Consider the following 22,329-nt stretch of genomic DNA (forward strand, 5'->3'; position numbering starts at 1 on the left):
AAACATTTTCGTTCTTTGGTGCAAATTTTCATCCTGCCTTCCCACCTGTTTTCTCACCTGTGGCCAATATTTAGGCTGAGTTTCCTTGTAGACGTAGCAGGTTTTGAGGAGCTGCTTTCCTAGCTGAATTTTCAGATTTGGGATTCCAGTGTGTTTAGTGGGGAGACAGTATTCCATAGCCTCATCCCAGATTAGAGAAGTTTTGGCCAAAGTACTCCATGTACCACCCTCTTTGTGTGTGCTGTGTTCACCAGTGGAAACTCTGCCCAGACACCCTTCTGTAACTGCACTCCTTCTCTCCATGGGGACCCGCAGCCAGCAGCATCTCCCTGGTATTTTTGCCAGCCTACAATCTCTAATGGTGGAGAAGGAAGGAAAATCAGATTCAATATTTGTAATGTTTAGAAATTGCTTTCGCTCATGTAAATAAGCCTCTTAATGCTAGGACCAAAAAAATTGATCTAAGCAAAAAGAGAATCTTTATTTCCCTTGTTTAATAGAGACTTGAATACACAATGAGAAACTGAAATAAATACTGTCATTCATCTTAAATGAAATGAGCATAACCTGAAAATAACTTTCTTATGGATCAACATTTTTAAAGTAGAGTTAGAATGTAAAAAGATTGTTCAAAGGAATGAAATTCATGATATTGAGTTTTTCTGTGAAAATAATCTTTAAATACGATTCAGGATGATGGCATAGTTCCTGATTGATGAGTTATATGTGAAAGAACAGTTTTGGGGGGACTATGAATACAATCATTTTCAGAGAAAGAGCTATTAAATAATACTACCTATTCTTTGAGGTAAATGTGATTTTGTTATTAAAGAGTAGTCATCATTAAATTTGTATGCTGATTAACACAAAGTCTCTGAAATCAAACTCTATTCATGGACATACACAGCAGTACTTATTAGGCACAATAAATGGAATAATTTTCATAATGGATTTAATCCATTATGAAATCCATTTGGCAGTAAGAATAGTGTTTCTTAGTGTCACAAATACACTACTTTCATAACACCTTTTCATTTCTTCCATGGGCTTTGTAGTTAAGTTTGAATAAATCTATGTTGTTTTCCTTTAACTTTTCTTTTAATCTTATATAATGGTCATGCTGACTTATCAATTATAGGACAGTGAGAATTGAATTAAAGATACATCCAAGATTGAAGGAGTCACTGGACTTGAATCAGATCAAATGTAATATTTTGGAGGAAGTTTTTGCATTTATTTGGCAACAATAAAAGTTTCTTACATTTCCGTCATATTTAAAAATATTCTCAGTGCTGTGCCATAATCTTTTGGTCTACCCTTGGTTGCAGGTGGTAGAAACTTAAAAGGGCTTAATACCAAAAAGAGAATGTATTGTCTCACAATACTGAAATGTCTAGAGACATCAGTCTTCAGGAATAGCTTGCTATGTGTTTTCAACTATATAGCTAGGGTTTTGTTTCTGTCCATACCTTGGCTTTATTTTCCTCTGTGTTGGCTACATTCTTTTTTTTTTTTGAGACAGAGTCTTGCTCTGTCGCCCAGGCTGGAGTGCAGTGGCCGGATCTCAGCTCACTGCAAGCTCCGCCCTCCTGGAGTTCTCACCATTCTCCTGCCTCAGCCTCCCGAGTAGCTGGGACTACAGGTGCCTGCCACCTCGCCCGGCTAGTTTTTTGGTATTTTTTAGTAGAGACGGAGTTTCACCGTGTTAGCCAGGATGGTCTCGATCTCCTGACCTCGTGATCCGCCCGTCTCGGCCTCCCAAAGTGCTGGGATTACAGGCTTGAGCCACCGCGCCCGGCCCATGTGTTGGCTACATTCTCAGTATCTCCCTCCATCAGGTGGCAAGATGGCCACTGATGACTTGATGCATACACAGTCCTTATTGCTTGAGATACCAAAGGAAGCGGGAGCATCTTTACCCACAGCTTTAGCAATTTTCCCAGAGCTCATACCCAATTCTCAAGGTATGTGACTTCGGTTACTGTAGTTTTGGGAGCAGGGGCTTCTAGATCAATTCATTAAAGGTCAATAAACCAAAAGACTAATGAGTAATTTATTGAATTCATTTTTCTTTTAGGGTTTATTTTTTAGCCAGGTTTCGTTTCTCATGTATAATGACACTTTCAGGGATATTCACTTTATCTTGGCCTTTATTCTGTGCCTCTGTAGCTAAGATGGAGAGTCAGAGAGGTGGGGAATGAGGAGCAGAGAGAGGAGAGATATCTGGCCATCCATTCTGCCATTACTTTATTGGTTGTGTCACATCAACAGGGCTACTACTGGACATATCTAAGATCTAAGCCCTACAAAACTTTATTCTTTAGTGCTGGGGCAGGGGTCTATGTAAGTGAAGCCTAATTCATCAGTGGACAAATCCCATTGACAGGTTTTATGGAACTGATGTGCCTAGTTCCAGGACCACAAAGCACTCACAAGGAACAAGTTGGGACCTGGCCACCAACAAAGTATGAGTGCTTTGTCCATCTGTCATATATTGTATGCTGTATGGACTTTCATGCTGTGCCATTAAAGAGTTTATGTGAAATAACAACAAAGTATTTTTATAAAGAATTTTCTAAAGGTCCTAAAGATAGGGGTCAAAAAAAGAACGGTAATGATTCCCTGTATCCTCGGCCATGGACTCTGTCCACATACACTACCCTTCCAGAGTTTCAGGTTTTGACACAGAAAGAGAATTACAATTGCAAGAGGAGGATCATATTATCCTTTGTACTAACAGTAAATAATCTGTGAAGGTGTAATGTGAAGAGCATTTAACTAGGAGTCCAAATATCAGAAATTACATCCTGTTTTTTTTTTTTTTTTTTTACCATGTTCTAGCCTTTTGATTATAATTAAATAATAACTTTCTAACCTTTGGTTTTCTCAGGGATATAAAAGGTTAATAATGATCCTTTTAAAATATATACCAAAATAGCACTGTGAATATTATAATTATAGAAAAAGATAAGATGAAGCAATTGATTTACTATTCAGAAGAACCAAGTACAATTTTCTTAATATTTCCAGTGTTCTTGTCAAGTGCTTGGAATGAAAGAACTTGTGTTTTGCTCTTCTGCAAGGACATTTGAAATAAAATACATTTTAGAAAGGTGGACGAAAATCTCTTTGTCACTGGTTATTTAGTAGTGACAGTAGAACATGTAAATGACTGTTTACAAAAGCTATTCCTTTGTATTTTGGGGGTACTTTAGGCTTGCATTATACCAACACAAGTAGCCATCACTATCTCTTGCAGAAATAGCAGTGCAGTGCATGGCCACAGTTTGAAACATCAGTGGCTGTCAGTTAAAACACCTCCAATGTCTTGAAACACTGCTGTGTGGGGGCAATAATCGATTTTGATCATGAAATTACACCTTGAAGAACTATTTTTTATTATAGGCATTTTTAAAAACCAAATTACACCTTGTGGTGCAGACTGGGTTAAAAAAATTCCAAATATCAATATGATTCTAATATGTGATGCTCTAGGGCTTATTTTCCAGAGTTTTAAAAATTATATTTTCTGTGCTTGGCATCCACACTTTACTCTGTACTCTAGGGCACCACATTATATCTGTGTACTTCACTGATCTTCTTTGTGGAGCTACAATGATTAATGAGAACAATAATCAAGAACTCATTTATTACACTTCATTAACCCAGTGATCTATTGACACTCACAAGATAAGAACATAAAGTACAATTTAATGATTAAAATAGTAAAGGGAATCAAACATATCACGGAATGTTAACTCACTGGAAGAGTTGATAAAGATGTTTACTTTTGTGCAATACAAGAGGAATGTTTTTATATGAACTTCAACTAAAGGAGAAATGTGAATTTAAAAAGTGGAATGCTCACAACTTAATAAAGAAAGCTATGTTATAGAACGTTTATCTGCTTAGAAAAACAGAAAAACAGGACAGACAAAAACCCTGTGAAAGTATATGTTGACAAGACAGTAACATCATAAGATAACACACCTACTATGTGCACTTTGCTTAGTGCGAAAGATCCAAGATGACAAAGACTCTGAAATGAGATTAAAAAAAAACCCTCAATTTTCTCTTTTGATCACTGAATAGTGTTCTACATTTATATTATAATAAAGCACATTTGTTTGGATAAATCAGACTCAGTGATAGAAACACAAATGTTACATTCTTCGCCTTTTCTAAAAACATCTATTTAATGCCATTGCTGTATGGGAGTTTTGCTTTGTAAATAGGAGAGCAGAGAGGTTTGGGTTGGGTTTCATGGAAAGAGTCCAGAGGATGGAGAAATGGTGTTGATAGTGGTTTATGAGAAGATATGCTACCACTCTTAAGGGAGTGTTTAGTAATTCATGAGGACATTAAAAAAACTGAGGCATTTCTAGGTTCTCACTGATTGTGTGTATGTGGAGAATACTACTGGCAGCTATTGAGGGTGCTGTATTATCTACAATGCATGGAATATTTCCATACAATGAAGACTTTTCCTGAGACTCCTATGAATTTTGATTTTCTGACCAGACATTGAGGTATATAGAAAAACCTGTATATAAATAACCGAGTCTAAATGCAAAAAATTTTTTACATATCAGTATGTTTTTTTTCATGGTGTTACATCTATCGATTTCCAGTGATAAACCTGCTGAATAAATCAAGGCAAGTTTATACTTTGAAGCATCACTTTACCAATAATTGTTTATTATTTTGGTAAATCACATGATTGAAAGAAATGCTAATGTCAAATACCAATATCAGACTTTCTTTGAGGCAGTGTCATTCTCTGCATTCTATACATACAGGTAAATATCAGCTTATTGTTGGCCCTCCCTACTCATCGGCTCTGCATTCATGGATTCAATGGAAAATATTTGGAAAAAAAAAATAACAATACAATGACAAAAAGTAACACGAGTAAAAAACAATGCTGTGTAACCACTATTTGTGTAGCATTCACATTGTATTAGGTATTATAAATAATATAGAGATTATTTAAAGTATATGGGAGGATGTGCATAGTTATATGCAAATACTATTTTGCCATTTTATGTAAGGAACTTGAGCATCCTTAGATTTTGGTGTCTGTGGGAGGGGTGTGTGTGTGTGTGTATGTGTGTGAACTGTACTTCATTATATCTTATAATGCAGTTTTGTCTAAACATTTTTATATTAAGACATATTTTATTATAAGTTACTTCATTTTTAAAATATAATTAAGACTTTATATAATAGCAATTTGAATTTATAGTTTTGTAATTTTAAATTACACATTTATGTAGATTATCTTATCTATACCTTTATTTCATATGTAAAAAGAGGCATTGATAACCCCTAGATGACAATAGTATGGTATCTGTCTCTCTTCGGAAAAATCTAACTTGAACTCATGCATAGAGAAATAAAAACTGGAATTTATAGAATTATTTCTATGGGGACATTTTGAGATTCTCTGCTGATAATAGTGACTTAAGAAAGACTTTGGGCCGCATGTGGTGGCTCACGCCTGTAATCCCAGCACTTTGAGAGGCTGAGGTGAGTGGACCACAAGGTTAGGAGTTTGAGGCCAGCCTGGCCAACATGATGAAACCCCTCTACTGAAGAGGGGTTTCAGTCTGTACTGAAAATACAGAAATTAGCTGGACATGGTGGTGGGCACCTGTAGTCCCAGCTACTTGGGAGGCTGAGGCAGGAGAATTGCTTGAACCTGGGAGGAGGAGGTTGCAGCGAGCCAAGATTGTGCCACTGCACTCCAGGTGGGTGACAGAATGAGACTCCATCTCAAAAAAAAAAAAAAAAGGCTTTGAAAGATTGGGAAACAAGCAGATTTGGCTCAGTGTCCAAATGACAAAGTTTGACACACAAGCTGAGGAGGAGAGTGTTCCTTTATGGCATCCTTTACTTTGTTGAGCAGTAGGAATGATAATAGATACTCCTGCCTTTTCCTGGAATTTAAGAGTATATGTCTAAACTTTTCTCCAGTATGTGTAATTATTTATCATGTTTAGGGAGCTTTATTCTATTCCTAATACTTGCTAGTATGTTTTAAAATCATAAATTACTATTAAAGTTTATCGAGTAATTTTTGGCATTATTAAGAACATCTTCAGAGCAACTCTTCAGGACGTTTTGGTGCAAATCATGCTGGGTTCTGCAGTCAACCAAGCTACGCCTTTATGAGGTCAGCCATTTAAGATTAATAGAGATTGTTCATATAATTTGCTACCGACTTTTGTTCTCAAGTATGCTGGTTTAAAGACTCTAATATTGACATGCTTGTTGTTTTCATCTACCTGGTCTGTTGTAACAAAATTTCATAGACTGGGTGGCTTAAACAACAGACGTTTATTTTCTCACAATTTTGGAAACTTGATGTCCAAGAGCAGGGTGTCAGAACAGTGGATTTCTGGTGAAGTCTCTATTTCTGCCTTGTAGATTTCTGTCGTCTCACTGTGTGCTCACATGACCTCTACTTGGTGAGCATGTTCATGGAGCATGCTGTGAAAGAGAAGGAGGTGGAGGGACATAGCAAGCTCATTGGTATTTCTTCTTATAAGGACAGGCAATATGATATGTTAATTCTATCATATTAGGGTTCCACCCATGTGACTTTATTGACTTTAGTTACCTCCTTATAGGATCTCCAAATACAGTTACATTGAGAGTTAGGGCTTCAACATAAGAATTTTGGGGTACAAATTTCAGCCCATAGCAGTAATTTATCTGGGTCACTATAAATCAAATAGAACTAACATGAAAATTTAATAATCCATCTTAAATTAATTTTTGTATAGTTTGAAGTCAGGTAGCTTGATGCCTCCAGCTTTGTTCTTTTGGCTTAGGATTGTCTTGGCAATGTGGGCTCTTCTTTGGTTCCATATGAACTTTCAAGTAGTTTTTTCCAATTCATATTTACCCATCACCTTAAATATTTATCTTTTTTAATGCTAAGAACATTTGAATTACTCTCTTCTCACTACTTTTAAATTTCTATTTAAAGTTCCTATTTGCACCTGTTGTTTCCTGGCTTTTTAATGATCACCATTCTAACTGGTGTGAGATGGTATCTCATATGGTTTTGATTTGCATTTTTCTGATTGCAAGTGATGATGAGCATTTTTTCGTGTGTCTGTTGGCTACATAAATGTCTTCTTTTGAGAACTGTCTGTTCATATCCTTTGCCCACTTTTTGATGGAGTTGTTTGTTTTTTTCTTGTAAATTTGATTGAGTTCTTTGTAGGTTCTGGATATTAGCCCTTTGTCAGATGAGTAGATTGCAAAAATTTTCTCCCATTCTGTAGGTTGCCTGTTCACTCCTATGGTAGTTTCTTTTGCTGTGCAGAAGCTCTTTAGTTTAATTAGATCCCATTTGTCAATTTTGGCTTTTGCTGCCGTTGCTTTTGGTGTTTTAGACATGAAGTCCTTGCCCATGCCTATGTCCTCAATGGTATTGCCTAGGTTTTCTTCTAGGGTTTTTATGGTTTTAGGTCTAACATTTAAGTCTCTAATCCATCTTGAATTAATTTTTGTATAAGGCATAAGGAAGGGATCCAGTTTCAGCTTGCTACATATTGCTAACCAGTTTTCCCAGCACCATTTATTAAATAGGGAATTCTCTACCCATTCCTTGTTTTTGTCAGGTTTGTCAAAGATTGGATAGTTGTAGATGTGTGGTATTATTTCTGAGGGCTCTGTTCTGTTCCATTGGTCTGTATTTCTGTTTTGGTACCAGTGCCATGCTGTTTTGGTTAGTGTAGCCTTGTAGTATAGTTTGAAGTCAGGTAGCGTGATGCCTCCAGCTTTGTTCTTTTGGCTTAGGATTGTCTTGGCAATGTGGGCTCTTCTTTGGTTCCATATGAACTTTCAAGTAGTTTTTTCCAATTCTGTGAAGCAAGTCATTGTTAGCTTAATGGGGATGGCATTGAATCTATAAATTACCTTGGGCAGTATGGCCATTTTCACAATATTGATTCTTCCTATCCATGAACATGGAATTTTCTTCCATTTGTTTGTGTCCTCTTTTATTTCATTGAGCAGTGGTTTGTAGTTCTCCTTAAAGAGGTCCTTCACATCCCTTGTAAGTTGGATTCCTGGTATTTTATTCTATTTGAAGCAATTGTGAATGGGAGTTCACTCATGATTTGACTCTCTGTTTGTGTGTTATTGTATAAGAATGCTTGTGATTTTTGCACATTGATTTTGTATCCTGAGACTTTGCCAAAGTTGCTTATCAGCTTAAGGAGATTTTGGACTGAGACAATGGGGTTTTCTAAATATACAATCATGCCATCTGCAAACAGGGACAATTTGATTTCTTCTTTTCCTAACTGAATACCCTTTATTTCTTTCTCCTGCCTGATTGCCCTGGCCAGAACTTCCAACACTATGTTGAATAGGAGTGGTGAGAGAGGGCATCCCTGTCTTGTGCCAGTTTTCAAAGGGAATGCTTCCAGTTTTTGCCCATTCAGTATGATATTGGCTGTGGGTTTGTCATAAATAGCTTTTATTATTTTGAGATATGATCCATCTATTCCAAATTTATTGAGAGTTTTTAGCATGAAGGGCTGTTGAATTTTGTCAAAGGCCTTTTCTGCATCTATTGAGATAATCATGTGGTTTTTGTCTTTGGTTCTGTTTATATGCTGAATTACGTTTATTGATTTGTGTATGTTGAACCAGCCTTGCATCCCAGGGATGAAGCCCACTTGATCATGGTGGATAAGCTTTGTGATGTGCTGCTGGATTCGGTTTGCCAGTATTTTATTGAGGATTTTTCATCGATGTTCATCAGGGATATTGGTCTAAAATTCTGTTTTTTGGTTGTGTCTCTGCCAGGCTTTGGTATCAGGATGATGTTGGCCTCATAAAATGGGTTAGGGAGGATTGCCTCTTTTTCTATTGATTGGAATAGTTTCAGAAGGAATGGTACCAGCTCCTGTTTGTACCTCTGGTAGAATTCGGCTGTGAAGACATCTGGTCCTGGACTTTTTTTGGTTGGTAGGTTATTAATTTTTGCCTCAATTTCAGAGCCTGTTATTGGTCTATTCAGGGATTCAACTTCTTCCTAGTTTAGTCTTGGGAGAGTGTATGTTTCCAGGAATTTATCCATTTCTTCTAGGTTTTCTGGTTCATTTGTGTAAAGGTGTTTATAGTATTTTCTGATAGTAGTTTATATTTCTGTGGGGTGGTAATAATATCCCTTTTATTATTTTTTATTGTGTCTATTTGATTCTTCTCTCTTTTCTTCTTTATTAGTTCTTGCTATGGGTCTATCAATTTTGTTGAGCTTTTCAAGAAACCAGCTCTTGGATTCATTGATTTTTAAGGGTTTTTTGTTTATTTATCTCCTTCAGTTCTGCTTTGATTTTAGCTATTGCCTTCTGCTAGCTTTTGAATGTGTTTGCTCTTGCTTCTCTAGTTCTTTTAATTGTGATGTTAGGGTGTCAATTTTAGATCTTTCCAGCTTTCTCTTGTGGGCATTTAGTGCTATAAATTTCCCTTTAAACAATGCTTTCGCTGTGTCCCAGAGATTCTGGTATGTTGTATCTTTGTTCTCATTGGTTTCAAAGAACATCTTTATTTCTACCTTCATTTCGTTATGTACCCAGTAGTCATTCGGGTGCAGGTTGTTCAGTTTCCATGTAGTTGAGTGGTTTTGATCGAATTTCTTAATCCTGAGTTCTAGTTTGATTGCACTGTGGTCTGAGAGACAGTTTGTTATAATTTCTGTTCTTTTACATTTGCTGAGGAGTGCTTTACTTCCACTTATGTGGTCAATTTTGGAATAAGTGTGATGTGGTGCTGAGAAGAATGTATATTCTGTTGATTTGGGGTGGAGTGATCAGTAGATGTCTATTAGGTCTGCTTGGTGCAGAGCTGAGTTCAATTCCTGGATATCCCTGTGAATTTTCTGTCTGGTTGATCTGTCTAATGTTGACAGTGGGGTGTTAAAGTCTCCCATTATTATTGTGTGGGAGTCTAAGTCTCTTTGTAAGTCTCTAAGGACTTGCTTTATGAATCTGGGTGCTCCTGTATTGGGTGAATATATATTGAGGATAGTTAGCTCTTCTTGTTGAATTGATCCCTTTGTCATTATGTAATGGCCTTCTTTGTCTCTTTTGATCTTTGATGGTTTAAAGTCTGTTTTATCAGAGACTAGGATTGCAACCCCTGCCTTTTTTTGTTTTCCATTTGCTTGGTAGATCTTCCTCCATCCCTTTATTTTGAGCCTGTGTATGTCTCTGCATGTGAGATGGGTCTCCTGAATACAGCGAACTGATGGGTCTTGACTCTTTATCCAATTTGCCAGTCTGTGTCTTTTAATTGGAGCATTTAGCCCATTTACATTTAAGGTTAATATTGTTATTTGTGAATTTAGTCCTGTCATTATGATGCCAGCTGGTTATTTTGCTCATTAGTTAATGCAGTTTCTTCCTAGCACCGATGGTCTTTACATTTTGGCATGTTTTTGCAATGGCTGGTACCGGTTGTTCCTTTCTATGTTTAGTGCTTCCTTCAGGAGCTCTTGTAGGGCTGGTCTGGTGGTGACAAAATCTCTCAGCATTTGCTTATCTGTAAAGGATTTTATTTCTCCTTCGCTTATGAAACTTAGTTTGGCTGGATATGAAATTCTGGGTTGAAAATTCTTTTCTTTAAGAATGTTAAATATTGTCCCCCACTCTCTGTTGGCTTGTAGAGTTTCTGCCGAGAGATCTGCTGATGGGCTTCCCTTTGTGGGTAACCTGACCTCTCTCTCTCTCTGGCTGCCCTTAACATTTTTTCCTCCATTTCAACTTTGGTGAGTCTGACAATTATGTGTCTCAGAGTTGCTCTTCACCAGGAGTATCTTTGTTGCATTCTCTGTATTTCCTGAATTTGAAAGTTGGCCTGCCTTGCTAGGTTGGGGAAGTTCTCCTGGATAATATCCTGCAGAGTGTTTTCCAGCTTGGTTCTATTCTCCCCATCACTTTCAGGTACACCAATCAGACGTAGATTTGGTCTTTTCATATAGTCCCATATTTCTTGGAGGTTTTGTTAATTTATTTTTCTCTTTTTTCTCTAAACTTCTCTTCTCGCTTCATTTCATTCATTTGATTTCAATCACTGATATCCTTTCTTCCAGTTGATTGAATCTGTTATGAAGCTTGTGCATTCATCACGTAATTCTTGTGCCATGGTTTTTCAGCTCCATCAGGTCATTTAAGGACTTCTCTACATTGGTTCTTCTAGTTAGCCATTCGTCTAATCTTTTTTCAAGGTTTTTAGCTTTGCAATGGGTTCAAACTTCCTCCTTTTGCTCAGAGAAGTTTGATCATGTGAAGCCTTCTTCTCTCAGCTCGTCAAAGTCATTCTCCATCCAGCTTTGTTCCGTTGCTGGCGTGGAGCTGGCATTCCTTTGTAGGGGGTTAGGTGCTCTGATTTTTAGAATTTTCAGCTTTTCTGCTCTGTTTTATCCCCATCTTTGTGGTTTTATCTACCTTTGGTCTTTGACAATAGTGATGTACAGATGGGGTTTTGGTATGGATGTCCTTTCTGTTTGTTAGTTTTCCTTCTAACAGTCAGGACCCTCAGCTGCAGGTCTGTTGGAGTTTGCTGGAGGTCCACTCCACACCCTGTTTGCTTGGATTTCAGCAGCAGAGGCTGCAGAAGAGTGAATATTGCTGAACAGAAAATGTTGCTGCCTGATCATTCCTCTGGAAGCTTCGTCTCAGAGGGGTACCTGGCTGTGTGAGGTGTGAGGTTTCAATCTGCACTTACTGGGGGGTGCCTCCCAGTTAGGCTACTCGGGGTCAGGGACCCACTTGAGGAGGCAGTCTGTGTGTTCTCAGATCTCATACTCCATGCTGGGAGAACCACTACTCTCTTCAAAGCTGTCAGACAGGGACATTTAAATCTGTAGAGGTTTCTGCTGCCTTTTGTTTGGCTATGCCCTGTCCTCAGAGGTGGAGTCTGCAGAGCAGTGGGCTCCACCCAGTTCGAGCTTCCAGGCTGCTTTGTTTATCCACTCAAGCCTCAGTAATGGTGGGCTCCCCTCCTCCAGCCTTGCTGCCACCTTGCAGTTAGATCTCAGACTGCTGTGCTAGCAATGAGGGAGGCTCTGTGTGCATGGCACCCTCTGAGCCAGGCACCGGATATAATCTACTGTTGTGTCGTTTGCTAAGACCCTTGGTAAAGTGCAGTATTAGAGGGGAGTGACCCGATTTTCCAGGTGCTGTTTGTCATGGCTTCCCTTGGCTCGGAAAGGGAATTCCCTGAGCCCTTGCGCTTCCTAGGTGAGGCGATGCCTCGCCCTGCTTTGGCTCTCGCTCGGTGGGCTGCACCCACTGTCCTGCACCCACTATCTGACACAGCCCAGTGAGATGAACCTGGTACCTCAGTTGGAAATGCAGAAATCACCTGTCTTCTGTGTCGCTCATGCTGGGAGCTGTAGCCTGGAGCTGTTCCTTTTTGGCCATCTTGGAACCAAGTTCTTTTTTGTTTTTACTTTAAAAATCAAGTATGTGATTCTGAAGCCAACTTTAAATCATTTCCATGGGGAATTCAGTGCCACTTATGGGGAAATTTGTTTTCAGTTTCCTTTTTGTTATATTTTCTCAAAGTGTAGTTACACTTTTCAAAAATTCTGAGTTTTTTTTTCTGTTTGGCATTACTGTGTTAAACTCATGAATGGTTCAGATATAATAAATGGAAAATACTTACTTCAAAAATAAGACCTGAGTGCTTCTCTGTTTAAAATTTATGATTGGTATGACTCAACTGTCTTGTACTAAAAAAAAAAAAAAAAAAAAGTGTTGCATCCTTACTCCCTGTTGTCTGCTTTCCTTTAAAATAGTCTGCCAAGATAAAAATCCAAATCATGTATCAATGATGAGGTAGGAATGAGAATATTATAAATATTACACTAACTTCTCAAATTTTTTGCTTATTTTTGTATTTTCTACTTGGTATAAGTGGGTGGTTTATCCAGAAAAGTAGTGGTAAACATGAACATTTATTATAAAGGTACATTGGAGATCCTGTAAGCAAAATGAGTTTAAACAGGAGGTAACTGTGAAACTGTAATGCAATTTTCATTAATTTTGCAATGCTTGTTGCTCTTTAAAATGTGGTAAAGATGACAACCTCCTCCATTCCTAATTCACTCAGTCTAGCTCAAGTAAAAGGGGGTTATTTTAAAGGATATCTGTAGGAAGGATGGACACCTAGTGTACGATATACATAGTGGGAAGGTAGGGTCTTGAACAGAGTGGAACTGGTAAGACTGGCACAGCAGTTGGGTGGGAAGCTCTGCTCCAGTGTTGGCTAGTGAATGTCACTCAGCCTCTCTCTGTCTCTACTGATCTTGCTACTACAACCTGGTTACTATGCTTCTTCCCTTTAACATCGTATACCTACTTCTGATTTCCTTTTCATAACCGATTTAGTCCATCATGTCCTCTTCTTCACCTCATGGCTTCTATTTGAACGTTCTTTAGCTTTCAGTTCCCACTGCTTACATCCAATTCTTATTATGTTTCTCAGTATTGACAGTGAGATTTGAATGAACTCAGTTAAGCTTTTCACAAGTCAACTTATGGTCCACTGGAAAGCTGAAAGACGGTCTACTGTGGGTCAGATACCTATCCATTTTTCAATCAGTTGTGTCCCATGGGAGAGATAAGGGAGGTGGGCTGCATGATGCAGAATATAGCTTTCCCTGCAGAAGGAGAATCTGTGGCTAATTTCTTTATCTGGCACACAGCAGTTTCCTTGGAAGGTGTGGTAGGCACAATGATTGATGTGTCTGGTGCAGCACTAAACCACAGACTCTAATGATTTGTAAGGGGGAACTGAACCATCACTCTCTGTGTTATGGGAGGCAGTGGTCTCATGAGATTCTCACACAGCAGTATAAGCATCTCAAGAGTTTTGCTACAGGAATGGATGCCCAAAGAAAACAACAGCTTCATGCAACCTGTAACTGTTAACAATTAGTGAAGGGATGGTTTTATCGTGTCATGAGTTTATCTATTTCGGGAGACTGCATGAGAATATTGATTAGTTTTATCATGGAGGCAAAAGAAGAGATGCCTTGCAACGTTTTCTGTGCTCTTGGTTACCATATGCTGTGTGATTTTCTTTCTCATCAGTAGGCATTTAGAAACTGATCTATGATAATTAAATGTAGATTAAAATGTGACAAGATTTAATATAGACATCTATGCTTCCAAGGAAACTACAATTAGTAAAGCTTACATTTGAGACCTTTTTTTAAAAAAAGCTATGAACTGTTATTTTTCTCATCAATTAGCTGTAAGCTTTGGATTTATTTACGGCTTTGGAAATAAAGTTTTTTCAGTTCAGTGGAAATGCTGGCATGTTTATTCATGGAACAAATGCTAAAAATAGTTAAAGATATCTGCTTCTATCAAAGTTATGCTATTACAATGTTAACATTGCAAATAATTCATTTTCTTTTATAGAGTTGATTTGGAGTTATACAAAATATAGAAATCATTGGATAAATAGGAAACTTCATTTTAATTTGAGATGTTAAAATATTTGGAAGATTTTCAAAATTATTTATATGAAGGTAAGTGATAACAGCAATTTTTGGTTCACTATCATCATCTTTAAAAATAACATACTTTTTAATGATTCATTTGCTTAAACCAACTTGGTAGTAAGAATTTGGTATGAAATCTTCATAAATCAGTAATAAACTCAAAACCCTCTACTCTTCATGAAACAGAAATTGTATTTACCAAAAATAAATCAGTAGTAAAATGGAAAACTAGTTTTCTAACTTGTTTATTGATAAGGTTATCATAAATTTGTATATAAAGTGTGCTATTGAATGTTTCAAGTTTTTAAACTTTACCTAGTGTTGTAACATACTTAATATTTAATTTTTTTTTTTTTTCACTTAACATCAGTTTTTTGGGATGGACCTTGAGGATATAGGTAGCTATAATTCATTCATGTTTACTGTCATGTAGTATTATATAACATCTCATAATTTATTCGTCTAATTTTAGATTGCTTTTAGTCTTCTGCTGCTATAAACCTTTTTTGTATATGTTTTCTTGTGCATACATAAGAAAGTTTCTCTAGGGAAATGCTTGTGTGAGAAATTGCTGGATGTTAGGCTAAGCACATTTTAAAATATCCTAGATATTGGCAAATTTTATTCTAAAGGGATTGTGCTGATTTGTATTTCCAAACTGAGAACACTGAGAATTCCTGTTTTCTCATGTTTGTGAAAAACTTGAATTTAAAAAAAATTTTGTATCACCAATTACTAGTTAGAACAGTGAGCATTTGGATATCTTAGTCTCTAAATTGTTTACATGCTTTGCCATTTTTATATTTTATTGTTTTTGTTTCATTTTTAATTGATCCATAGGAATTCCTTCTGGAATTTTAATAGTAATCCACGGTGATTTTTATATATATTATATGATATACAATATTTTATATATTTTATATATATTATAAGATATATATTTTACATTATATATATTATATAATATGTAACATTTTATATATATATACATATTGTATGTATCTTCTACCAGAATTGCTTGTATTATCACTTAAAAGACAAGTCTTACATTTGACAGAAGTATTTAATTCTAAATTAGTCAAATGTATTCATCTTTCTTATAGTTTGTGCTTATGCATCTTGTCTAGGAAATTATTCCTCACACTGAATTTATTAAAAAGATTTTCTATATTTATTTCTAAAAGTTTTAAAGTTTTTTTGACACTTAGGTCTTTAGTTCACTTGGAAATTTTTTAATGTCATATAAGTAAAAATTGAATTTATTTGTATTCATATCAGGAGCATATTTCCCCAGTATCATTTACTGAATATTCCATTATTTATCTACTGACTTGAGGTGATGTCTCTGTCGTACACCAAATGACCCAAAGTATAGATAGGCCTGTTTCTGAGTTCTCTCTTCTGTCTTTCTCTGCATGAATATCACCCAGTTTTAATTATTATAATTTTACAATAAATCTTGATAGCTTGTAGAACTAGCCATCCATTTTCACTTTCAAAAATATCTTGGCTATTCTTGGTGTTTTATTTTTTCGTTTAACTTTTAATATCCACTTGTTAAGGTGATACGAAACTGGTATTAGACATGATTGATCTTCCTATTTATTTAGGTCTGTTTTATGTCTTTGGCAAAATTTTAATATTGTCATTAGAGTTCTTGCACATCTTTGTTAAATTTACTACTAGGCACCTTATAGTTTTTATAGCTAATAAAAATGGTAACTTTTGGGGCTAGTGTGGTGGCTCATTCCTGTAATCCCAGCACTTTGGGAGGCTGAGGTCGGGGGATCTCTTTAACCCAGGAGTTTGAGACCAACTCGAGAAACATAGTGAGACCCTGTCTCTACAAAAAAAATTGAAAAATTAGCCATGTGTGGTCAGACGTGGTGGCTCACGCCTGTAATCCCAGCACTTTGGGAGGCCAAGGTAGGTGGATCATGAGGTCAAGAGATGGAGACCATCCTGGCCAACATGGTGAAACCCTGTCTCTACTAAAAATACAAAAAAATTAGCCGGGTGTGGTGGCGGGTGCTTGTAGTCTCAGCTACTCGGGAGGCTGAGGCAGGACAATCACTTGAACCCGGGAGTCAGAGGTTGCAGTGGGCCGTGATTGCACCACTGCACTCCAGCCTGGCGGCAGAGCAAGACGCCATCTCAAAAAAAAAAAAAATTAGCCAGGCGTGGGGGTGCACAGCTGCAGTCCCAGCTACTTGGGACGCTGAGGTGGAAGGATCGCTTGAGCCCACGAGGTTGAGGCTGCAGTGAGCCAAGATTGTGCCATTGCTCTCCAGCCTGGGTGACAGAGAACCTGTCTCAAAAAAAGGGGGGAACTTTTGAAAATCATATTTTAAAATATTCTGTTACTCATAAGTAAACATTGATTTTCATTATTAATCTTATTTTTTAAAAGTTTGCTGAACTCTCTTATTAGTTTTAATATTCTGCAGATTTTCTAGAAGAAAATTATGAAAAATTTTTTCTTATTTTTTGTCCTTACACCTTTTTTTCTTGTTATTTTAGCTAGGCATCTGGTACAATGTTGAATATAAGAGAACTGTCCTAGTCCTTCATTTAGAGGATGTAGCCTAGCTTGTTTTCTTGAGCATTACCATCATTCCTAGGTTGTTGGGCCTGTTCAAAGAAGCAAGTAAATTTGGGAATAAGTATTAATGGTCCCCTCTCCATCTTTCACTCAGGGCATTCTCATGTTAGTAAGGGTTAAGTGGAATGCTAGACACAAGAGACTGTTACAAGTGTTACTATTTCAATTCAGCTTATGCAAAGAGTAAGTGTTCAGGAGCCAAACATGAAACAATGGTAACAAGTAGAGAAGTTAAGGAAATTTGAATTCGCTTAAATTGGGAGTTTCCATACATGTGAGAGAAATGACAGGTTTGCTCAGGACCAAAAAATCTCATGCATGGGGATATTATTATTTTGTTATTGTCTTTGTATTTCTTTCTTTCTTTTTTTTCTACAGGGTCTTGCTCTATTGCCCACTCTGGAGTTCAGTGGTATAATCATACCTCACTCCAGACTTGACCTCCTAGGCTCAAGCGATCCTCCACTTCACCTTCTGGAGTAGCTGGGACTACATGCATGTGCTACCATGCCTGGTTAATTAAGAACATTTTTTTATAGAGATAAGGTCACACTATGTTGCCCAGGCTAGTCTTGAACTCCTGAGGTCAAGTGATACTCCTACGTCAGTCTCCCAAAGTTCTGGGATGACAGGCACGAACCACTGCATTGTCTTTATATTTCAATGCTTATTTAGATTTACCAAAATATTTTCTCTCATCTTTTTTTTTTTTTTTTTTTTTTGGCCAGCTATTGCTTCTTGCACACTACTCTTCTCTTCTGTGGTTAGCTTTTTCTTCATGACACATATCCTTTCATATTTTTTTTCAATAACAGTCACTGGTGGTAAACTATCTCATTCTTTGTTTTTCTGAAAATATATTTATTTTTTCCTTTAGTCCTCTATGCCGTTTTAGCTGGATTTCTAATTTTGGTTGACTGTTTTCCTCCAATACTTTGAGTGAGTAATCTATTTGGCCTGTTACTATTTATCAAGAGTTTCTGGTTAGTCTAATTATTGTTACTCTGAGGATTTTTTTCTCTTTGGTTTCTTTTAATATTTTTCTTTTTGCCTTAGATAATTTTTAATTGTACTTTGGTGTGTCTGGGTAGAGATTTATTCTCTCTCTGTGAGTCTTCCGCTTTTTTCAATTGAGTTTTTTTTAGTCATTTACTCTTACTTCTCCCCAATAATCTTTATTCTCTTTCACTGGAACTTATATCGATTGTATGTTGAACCTTTGCATTCTAAACTCCTTATCTCTTAACTGCTTTTCTACGTTTTTCACTTCCTTTTTATTAGTGCTATATTCTGTGTAATTTCCTCATGTTTCCTTTAGTTTACCATTTCTTCCTCAAGTTGTGTCTAGCCATTGTTTGACTTGTCAAAATTTTAACCTTAATATTATATTTTAAATTATAAAATATTATATTTTAAAATCTATATTTTTATTCTGGTGCCTTATTCTCTTATTACATTTTTCATTCCTTAAATGCTTTAAACAATTTTTATCTTTGGATTTTTCTAGTATCTTTGGTTCTTTGATTCTTAATTGTCCTGTTTTTTCTGATTACTCTTTATTATGGTGCATTATTCCTTTGGATAGTTCATAAATTTTGATTATAAGCTTATTTTCAGTGTACACATTCATTTTGTGAGCATCCCTTACAGCCTGAATAGAAATAGTGTCTCTGCAGAGTAATTTTGGGTTTGTTTTTGCCAAAGTCTAGATTCATCAGTTTTTATGTTAAATCCTGGGTTTGGGATTTTAACACTATGTGGATGGTATAAATTTGGGCTTCTACTCAAGTACAGGTGTAATCATGGTGTTTTACCTTTCATGGGATTCTTTTTATTGCCAGTGAGTTATAGGCACACGGTAAGTTTTCTTGCTGCTTTCTGGGTTGGTAGGTAAAATGATTCTACTGTCATTTTCATGGAGTGGTGTCAATTCACAGTTTCCTGCTTTGCAAGAAATTCACTTTCAACTCTTTGCCTTGTACAGGACCAAGGCACATTTTTAAACCACATTTGTTATTTGAAGCCCTATTCCTGAATCCCTAGGGCTTATATCTAGGAATTGTATCCATTAGACACTTGACCTTTATCCATTGGCTCTTGCATTTAACACTGTGTTAGTCCATTTTCATACTGCTAATAAAGACATACCTGAGACTGGGCAATTTCCAAACAAAGAGGTTTATTAGACTTACAGTTCCACATGGCTGAGGAGGCCTCACAATCATTGTGAAAGGCAAAGAGGAGCAAGTCACATTTTACGTGGATGGCAGCAGGGAAAAAGAAAGAGCTTGTGCAGAGAACTCACTTTTTTTTTTTTTTTTTAATAGACAGAGTCTTGCTCTGTCATGCAGGCTAGAGTGCAGTGGTGCAATCTCAGCTCACTGCAACCTCCGCTTCCTGGGTTCAAGTGATTCTCCTGCCTCAGCCTCCCGAGTAGCTGGGATTACAGGTGCCCACCACCATGCCCGGCTAATTTTTGTATTTTTAGTAGACACAGGTTTTAACCATGTTGGCCAGGCTGGTCTCGAACTCCTAACCTCATGATCCACCTGCCTCAGCCTCCCAAAGTGCTGGAATTACAAGCATGAGCCACCATGCCTGGCTGAAACTCCCATTTTTAAAACCATCAGATCTCATGAGACTCATTCACTATCATGAGGACAGCATGGGAGAGACCTGTCCCCATGATTCAATAATCTCCCACTGGGTCTCTGTCATAACACATGGGAATTATGGGAGATACAAGATGAGATTTGGGTGGGGACACAGCCTAAATATACTCCCAAATCCCATATCTTCACATTTCAAAACCAGCCATGCCTTCCCAACAGTCCCCCAGAGTCTCAGCTCATTTCAGCATTAACTCAAAGTTCACAATCCAAAGTCTCATCCAAGACAAGGCAAGTCCCTTCCACCTATGAGCCTGTAAAATCAAAAGAAAGTTAGTTACTTTGTAGATACAATGGTGGTACAGGCATTGGGTAAAAACAGTCATTTCAAATTAGAGAAATTGGCCAAAACAAAGGGGCTACAGGCCCCATGCAAATCTGAAATCCAGCAAGGCAGTCAAGTCTTAAAACTCCAAAATGATCTCCTTTGACTTCGTGACTCACATCCAGGCCAGGCTGATGCAAGAGGTAGATTCCCATAGTCTTGGGCAGCTCTGCCCCTGTAGCTTTGTGGGTACAGCATCCCTGCGGGCTGCCTTCATGGGCTGGCGTTGAGCGTCTGTGACTTTTCCAGGTGCATGGTGCAAGCTGTCATTGGATCTACCACTCTGGGGTCTGGAGGACAGTGACCCTCTTCTCATGACTCCTCTAGGTGGTACTCCAGTAGGGACTCTGTATGGGAGCTTCCACCCCACATTTCCCTTCTACACTGCCCTAGCAGATGTTCTCCATGAGGACCCCGCTTCTACAGCAAACTTCTGCCTGGACATCCAGTCGTTTCCATGCACCTTCTGAAATCTAGGCAGAGGTTCCCAAACTTTAATTCTTGACTTCTGTGCACTTGCAAGCTTAACACCACATGGAAGCTGCCAAAGCTTGAGGCTTGCACCCTCTGATGCCATGGCCTGAGCTCTATGTTGGTCCCTTTCAGCCACAGCTGGAGTTACTGGGATGCAGGGCACCACGTCCTTAGGCTGCACACAGCACAGGGCCCCTGGGCCCAGTCCACAAAACCACTTTTTCCTCCTAGGTCGCTGGTCCTGTGATGGGAGGGGCTGCTGCAAAGGTTTCTGACATGCTCTAGAGACCTTTTCCCCATTGTCTTGGTGATTAACATTCAACTCCTCATTACTTGTGCAAATTTCTGCAGCTGGCTTGAATTTCTCCTCAAAAAATGGGATTTTGCTGCTTTTAAATTTCTCCTACCAGACACCCTAAATTATCTCCCTCAAGTTCAAAGTTCCACAAATCTCTAGACAGGGGCAAAATGCCACCAGTGTCTTTGCTAAAATGTAACAAGAGTCACCTATGCTCCAGTTCCCAACAAGTTTCTCATCTCCATCTGAGACCATCTCAGCCTGGACCTTATTGTTCTTATCACTGTCAGCATTTTTTCAAAGCCATTCAACAAGTCTCTAGGAAGTTCCAAACTTTTCCTCATTTTCCTGTTTTTTTCTAAGCCCTCCAAACTGTTCCACCCTTTTCCTGTTACCCAGTTCCAAAGTCACTTCCACAGTTTTGGGTATTTCTTCAGCAATGCCCTACTCTACTGGTACAAATTTACTGTATTAGTCTGTTTTCACAGTGCTGATAAAGACATACCTGAGACTGGACATTTTACAGAAGAAAGAGATTTATTGAACATACAGTTCCACGTGGCTGGGGAGCCTCACAATCATGGTGGAGGGTGAAAGGCACGTGTTACATGATGGTAGACAAGAGGGAGAGCTTGTGCAGGGAGACTCCTGTTTTTAAAACCATCAGATCTTGTGAAATGCATTCACTATCATGAGAAGGCCATGGGAAAGATCCACCCTCATGATTCAGTCACCTTCCATTGGGTCCCTTCCACAACACATGGGGATTATGGGAGCTACAAGATGAGATTTGGGTGGGGACACAGAGCCAAACCATATCAAACACTATGGCTATGAGTTTTCTAACTTCTTTTCTTATACCCAGGATTAAAAAAAATACTTTTCTGTTCATCTTTCTATATGAAAAATGAGAGTTATACTTTATTGATTATCTATATGTTTATGGTGAAATGGGGGTTTACATCAGTCTTCTAGGTTGTTTGTGGAGTATTATTTTCCCATTGAACTATTTAGAATATTAAAATGTAAAAAGCACAACTTTCTTATGCAATGTTAAGTAGGCTTAAAGGTGGCTTTTTTGTTGATCAGTAATGCACTTCAAAAAGAAAAAATAACCAAGTTCCTATTGCTTATCAAATATTTAAATTTTTTTAAAAAGTAGAATATTGTAGCTTATATTGGGGGAGTGAGGGAGGTGTGAAAGGGATTTCCAGACATAGCAGTGCAGAGAATGTTTTTTTTATAAAGCACATATTACTTAAACATTAAACAGGCTTTTGAAAAAGTGAGTTTTTAAAACATTTTGACATAAGTTATTGTTTTCTAAGAAATTTGTCTTCTAAAAGAGATATATTTCTACAACAACAAAATATGACTCCAAGAAGTAATGCAATCATATTGAATAGTATCCAGAACTAGTCT

General features: G+C 37.5%; 1 long non-coding RNA gene across 1 annotated transcript in view; it reads left to right on the plus strand.

Annotated features, from left to right (window-relative positions):
- Positions 1-22,329, plus strand: part of LOC103876254 — a 75,145-nt gene that overhangs the window by 49,629 nt on the left and 3,187 nt on the right. Inside the window, exon 4 of the long non-coding RNA XR_002516093.2 lies at positions 14,457-14,566. This is a non-coding gene — a long non-coding RNA (uncharacterized LOC103876254). The remainder of the gene's footprint in view (positions 1-14,456; positions 14,567-22,329) is intronic.

This window comes from Papio anubis, chromosome 10 (assembly GCF_008728515.1).
Source record: "Papio anubis isolate 15944 chromosome 10, Panubis1.0, whole genome shotgun sequence".
NCBI lineage: Eukaryota > Metazoa > Chordata > Mammalia > Primates > Cercopithecidae > Papio > Papio anubis.